General features: G+C 47.6%; 1 long non-coding RNA gene across 1 annotated transcript; it reads right to left on the bottom strand.

Annotated features, from left to right (window-relative positions):
• Window positions 1-2489: 2489 nt before the first annotated feature.
• LOC121034799 (uncharacterized) lies at window positions 2490-6239 on the bottom strand. Its single transcript, XR_005792621.1, has 2 exons — window positions 6066-6239; window positions 2490-3274 (listed from the first exon to the last, which is right to left on the bottom strand). It is a non-coding gene; the product is annotated as an uncharacterized LOC121034799 (long non-coding RNA).
• Between the last annotated feature and the right edge of the window lie 279 nt (window positions 6240-6518).

Here is a 6518-nt window from a genome sequence, read left to right as displayed (position 1 = left end):
TCTTTAGCATTGGCACTGGCCATCTTCCTAGCACTATCCCCACCAGCCAGTACATTAAAATTGATTAACAAACACAATGTTTGTGGAAAAAAAGTCAACCGCAGGGTAATCAAATGCATTGTTATTATTATTTTTTCAAAAATCATTTCCTTGGCTCAAAGTACATAATGTCAAATTGGCAAAAATAACCTATCCTCTTGTCCGGCCCACAAACTGAAAAGAAAATTAAACACAGAATTGTTTGTTTCTTGTTTGCACTTCTCAGGGTGTGAAGCATTCACTTTTGAACCCTCAAAATCCCTACACTTTCCATAATGCAAAATTTTTACCTCCATTCTGATTTAAACCATGGAACCATGTTTTCTTCAGAAAAACAACATTGTCCTACGCTAAGGATCTGAAGTACTGAGGCTTTCAAATTAAGAAAATAGAATCTGAGAATATGTCTTATTTCTTTCAATGTTAATTCTCCCCAGGAAAGAGTTTAACAAGCCAGGGAAATTTGGTGGACCAAGTCAAGGAGAAAACTCCAGCAATAGGTTTTTTTTTTTTTTTTCCTGCTGATTTGCTTTGTTTTGCTTTTGTTTTGCTAGTTCTTTTACTTTTAAATGCTAATTTTATGCACGTAGTATCAGAAGATTCTCCTTGTGGCCTTAAAAACAATCATGCTAAGTGAAGATGGTAAGAGATGTTAGACCCTAATTTTTTTGTTAAGAGAAATGTTACTACTATGTATCCTACTCTTAAAAGATATTACTCTGTACTTAAACAGAAACAACCTAAAAAGAGGGGGATTTTGGTTTATTTTTGTATCTTCTTAACATCTCAGAACAAGATGAAAACACTGAAAAGTTGAATTTAACAAATGCTGGCAGTTCAGACATCTTTAAGGTTTAGAATTTCTTTTTGAACATCTTTAAAGTTTAGAATTTTTTTAAATGTCTTAAAGAAGGTATATCACTTAAAATTGGGGGGCTGCAAATGTAAGTTAAGTGATCAAACTTAAAGGTTCATGAAAAAGATTTTCAGTTTCTCAGAATTGATTTTTAAGTGTCTGTGACTCATTCTCTGCTCTAAAAACTTCAATACCCAATGTTCGGGTTTTGAAAGGCAATGGATTTGGCTACAGAAAAGAGGTGATTCGTTCTCCATTTGGTTTTGGTTTGGCTTTTGGTTATTTTTGTTTGTGTTTTCTAGTTTGCTTTATTACAATGCCTTGGCCAGGGCTGTTCTCTCACTGTTTTGTGAGGGCAGAGTTATGAAGGACTTTATTTTCTGTCTCCTTCATAGCACTTTTCTTTTTTCTTTTCTTTTAATGTTCTATTTTATTTTTGAGAGACACAGAGACAGAGCGTGAGCAGGGGAGGGGCAGAGACAGAGAGGGAGACACAGAATCCGAAGCAGGTTCCTGGCTCCGAGCTGTCAGCACAGAGCCTGATGTGGGGCTCGAACCCTCAAAGGTGAGATCAGGAACTGAGCCAACCCAATGAGCCACCCAGGAGCTCCCATAGCACTTTTCAATGAAAGAAAAGAAGCCGGTGGAGAGAAGATAGGGATTGGAAAACAGAGAACCGAGCCAGTGATCTCTGAAGCAGAAGAAATGTTGTTGACAAGATAGGAAAGAGCAGGGCTTCCAGATGAGTCGCCTTACCAAAGCAGCTTTGCTCCCTTCTTCCTTAAATGCATACTCCTTGGGCATTTGTCCTAAAGGATGCCACAGTGGAACAGGAGCCACAAACAAGTAGCCAGATCAGAGAGTCCACTGGGTAGATGCCACAGCAGTCACCACACAGCTTTATTGGAGCTCAGAGGGAAGAGTACTAGCCTTGATGAGGAGGACTAACAGACTACGGGGCTCTGAAGCTTGAGGAAGATGAGGGCTCCAAGGGGAGAAAAAGTATTTCGACTAGCCAATGGAAACACACACACACACACACACACACACACACACACACACACACACACTCATGTATTCAGACTTGAGAGAACATCCAGTTAAAGCTTAGGGAGGGTGGGGTCAGTCTCTAGAGATGATCCTGCAAAGTTTTCAAGGGCCATAGTAGGAAGAGTGTCTTCTGTTAGGCTAAGAAGTGATTTGTGAGCAAAAATGGATCGTATCTAGCAGGGAAATTCCAGTGGGACTATGGGGAGGCGGCAGAGAAAGAGGAGGAGGAACACAACAGTTTGGAAGCCACAGCAATAACTAAAAGCTATAAATGAGAAGAGCCAAGGCAGCTCAACTCTCGCAGAAGTAGTGGAGACACTTAGGAATGGAAATGGCTGAGCTCTGTGGATGCCTAAATGCCCAGGCCCAAGAAAATAAGGGAAGAATTGAGGGGAATCTAGGTTTCTATCTTGGGAAGCCGGTTGCGAACGATCAAACAAGGGAGGAAAAATTAGGGTCAGGGTCTGGGTGGATTGAAGCTCTTGACAAAAAAACGGGACTAATGCACCTCCAATGGGGAGCTGAAAAGGAAAGACTACCTTCCTGCTGAAGTACATTATTCATTTACTCAACAAACACAGAGCATTACTGTGTACCAGGCAGGCACTGTACTAGGACTTGGGGTTACAGCAGTGAGGAAGGCAATAGCTCCTGTCCTCGTGAAGTCTATGGTGCCTTGGAAAATACTGGTGATGGTCAGACATATCATGCATAATCCCGAGGCCTATGATAAATACCTTATCTGGATAATCCCACTTGTAATCCTCATCAATTTAACAGGCAGGTACCGTGACTATCCCCATTTTAAAGAAGAAACAGGTAAAGTGAGGTCAAATAACCTGCCCGGCTAAGAGCAGCAGAGTCAGAACACAAACCCAGGAGACTGAGCGCTAAGGCCCACTTTCTTAACCTCCACACACGACCGAGGTGAAAAACAGGCTGGCGTTTCCAAGCAGATGAAAGCGGAGGCTACGAAAACCTTTGCGACCCCGTGAAACCTGTAAGCCCCTCTTCTCTCAGTTATCAGTACAGACTTCATTTCAAAGCAATTTGGATACTTAAAATCATCTCTTGCTTTCTCTTTCAGAAAAAGCAGCTTTTCCTGAGTTTTGTGGCAGTTTTACAGACACCGCAGGCCAGGGTGCAGCCAGGCTCCCTGGGGAACTCTATCTGCCCAGATCTGGTGCTCACTTCTGGGTGCAGAGTCCTTCATTTGAAACATGTTGAGCCTCTTCAATCTATCACACACACTCTGTCAAAGTTCCATGTCATCAACCCCCTGACACTGATGGCTTCCATTGCATCTTCTGCCAATGAATGCAGTTTGTGCTGGAAAAAAAAAAAAAAAGTCTATTTTATAACTCCAAGGACATTAATAATTAACTTCCATACCACAAAACTTGTAATATCAGTTTGCTGAAATAAAGTCACCAGTAAGTATGTAATTCTTCTTTAAAGGGTGTCTTCTATTATTATTATTTAGAGTGCAATTTAGTCATCAAAGGTTTACTCAGCCTCATGTTTATAAATTATACAGGGCAGGGATTTAACTCTTCTGGACCTACCTGTTCTGAAAAGAGGGAGGGTCATAACCCTGTTGCCACACCAGGCACCTGCCTTGAAAGGAGATGAGGTGTAAACTTGGAAGTTCTTTACCACTTTTTTAAAAAAAAAAATTTAATGTTTATTTATTTTTGAGAAAGAGAGACAGAGACACAGCACAAGCAGGGGAGAGGCAGAGAGAGACGGAGACACAGAATCTAAAGCAGGCTCCAGGCTCAGAGCTGTCAGCACAGAGCCCAATACAGGGCTCGAACTCACAAACCTCGAGATCATGACCTGAGCCGAAGTGGGATGCTTAACTGACTGAGCCACCCAGGCGCCCCGAGTTCCTTACCACTTTTAGAAATCCAGGGCAAATACAGAGATTTCCCTTTATGATGCAGTCATTGGAATAACCAGATAGTTGCCTGCCACAAAGAAGCACTGGCTTTACCTAACCTCCTGAAGGCTGTTTGGAAACTATAAGTTCATTCAAAAAAATTTTTTTAATGTTTATTTATTTTTGAAAGAGACAGAGACAGAGAACAAGCAGGGGAGGGGCAGAGAGAAAGGGAGACACAGAATCTGAAGCAGGCTCCAGGCTCCCAGCTGTCAGCACAGAGCCCGACCCGGGCTCCAACTTTCGAACTATGAGATCATGACCCGAGCTGAAGTCAGAGGCTTAACCCACTGAGCCACCCAGGTGCCCCACAAGTTCATCTTTTTAACTGAGTTTCAGAATCCTGTCTTGATTATATGATGTAATAATAGTATGTTTCCAGTTCACCTGTGCCATATTGTTTTTTCATTATGGTAGTTGCTCTTGCTGAAGGGGAAAGGTTACTGCTTTAGATAAATGAGAGCAAAGTAGAAAAAACTTCTCGCACCGGCTACCTAAGTTAGCTGGCTATCAAGTCCTTGATTTACATGTTTACATGCGATCAAGGGTTCATCTAAGTTCATTGGGGTTTAGAAACCTAGGCCTTGATAGAAAAGTGGGTAACTTTTCCATTCAATCCTGGAGTTCTAGCATTCCAAGAAATTGTTGCCATCCAAAGGAAAGGAGTGGGGGGAGGGGTAGCAGGTGTCTTCTTTTCTTGGTTCCTCCGTTTGAAAAGGGCAATGTTTTCAGAGTTAAAGTAACTGGCTTGTTCCTATGGGGTGAGATTGAACCCTTCCAAGCCACGGGAGGGTCGGGCTTTCCCTGCCAAAGCATGCCCTTCTCCCCAGCTGCGGGAGTTGGCCAAAGGATGGAAGTCATCTTCAAATGCGTCCAACCCACTGGACCTAGAGGGATTCCTGTCGTTGGCAGAAAGGGCCGAGTGGATTCATTCGGATGAGATGCATTCCAAGAATGCTTCTGTGGTCGGCAAGAAGTGGAAAAATCAGGGATAACAAATATTCTTTGGAAACCTAATAGGTACCAGAATCGCAGAACTCAAACAAACAGGTGACAACGACTTAAAATATGAGGCAACTGGAGCTCGGTGAGGGTGAGAGTGAGCGCACACTCTGCCCTGTTCTAGGGCTTCGACACTTTTCCCAGTCCTCCTCCTCCCCTTGTCTTTCCTGGGATCGACAGCGTTTACTGGTGAGGAGGCTCCGTGGAGAGGGCGGGTTGAGATCGGCTCTGCGCGGCTCAATCCAAACCAAACACCTCGCAAGCCTACGTTCAGCAGGCGATACCGAGCACCACACTCACGTTTGGGGAAGAAAAAAAAAAAAAAAAAAGCCACTGTTTGCAGAGATGAGGGCGAAAACATTTCCCGGCTGGAAAATTACTGATCACAAACTTAGGGGAGTGTGGGGGTGGGAAGGCAAAGTTATAAGGCTGAAATAACGATCGCCGTTTCCTCTTCTCTTCCCGGTGGGCAGGAACGGCTGCCGCGAGCTCCTCGTGCCCTTTTCGGGAACCGGGTTCCCACCGCACCGCTCCACTTCCTGGCACGTGTCCACTTTCCCAGCTAAATTCCTTTCGGTGGGCTTGACCGCTCAGAGCCTGAGCCAAGGGAGCGAGCTGCCGTCTGACCTTTACCTCGCCATTTCACCTCTTTATGACTCAGTTTGCTCATCCATAAAGTGGAAAGGAGGGTGCGTGGCTTGTAAAGTGCTTTGAGATCCCCTGGTTGAAAGGTGTCTCCGCGCTTCACAGGCCCTCTGCCCCCCCCCCCCAAAGTCTTGAGCCCTTTCACTCCCTTCCTTGCTCCCTTAAATATCAAAACCATTATCGCCCGTTTCCCGCTGCGGCCTCTTTCAGCCTTTTCCAGGCGAGAAGCACCACCCCGACCCTCTCAAGCTCCCAGTCCCGCCATAGTTCTGGGTACCCACCTCCCCTCGCCTCCCACCCCATCCCCACCCCACCCCACCGGCAGGAGAGCCCGCGAGGAACCTCGCGAGGTCAGGCCAAAAGACCGCACTGGAGCTCCGGGACCAGCGCCCGGCTGCTGCGTGCGCAGGGAAGGGACGGAGGGCTGGATGAGTCACGCGGATAATCGCGCTTTTCTCTAGCGCGCAGACTGCGCGGCGAGCGCGGACCGGAGCGGGGGTGGGGGCGCTGTTCCGACCCCTCAGCCCCTACCAGACTCCTCAGCCACGGGCTTCGAACTCGGGAAGCGGACCATGGCGACGCGGACTGCCCTAGTCGCGCGGCGACCTGACTTGCGCTGGGTGCCCAGCGCCCTGCGCCCGGGCCGCCGCCGACGCAGCCGCCGCCGCCGCCGGCGTCAGCACGGCTCCTGCCCGCCAGCTGCCGAGCTGGCGTCACTGCTCCGCCGGGCCCCGCCCGCGCCCCTCCTTCCCCCCCGCCCCCACGTGCGCCGAGTTTGTTTATTTAGCTGCCATGGCAACTCGCGGGGGGGCCGCAGGAGGGAGGGGAGAAGAAAGGGAGGGGGCGGGGCCTGGCGGCCGGCTGTGGCGTACGGCGGGTAGGAGGCGGGGGTAGGGCGGGAGCCGAGAAGTTAAGTAAGGAGCGCGCGCCGGCCGCCGGCAGTTCCCCGGCCCGAGAGAGCGAGCGCGGCTGCGGGCGCGCGGG

The sequence above is a fragment of the Herpailurus yagouaroundi genome, unplaced genomic scaffold, assembly GCF_014898765.1.
Source record: "Herpailurus yagouaroundi ecotype Mexico unplaced genomic scaffold, PumYag 160, whole genome shotgun sequence".
Taxonomy (NCBI): domain Eukaryota; kingdom Metazoa; phylum Chordata; class Mammalia; order Carnivora; family Felidae; genus Herpailurus; species Herpailurus yagouaroundi.
The sequence above is the reverse complement of the archived record's forward strand: the minus strand, read 5'-3'. Positions and strand labels throughout refer to the sequence as shown.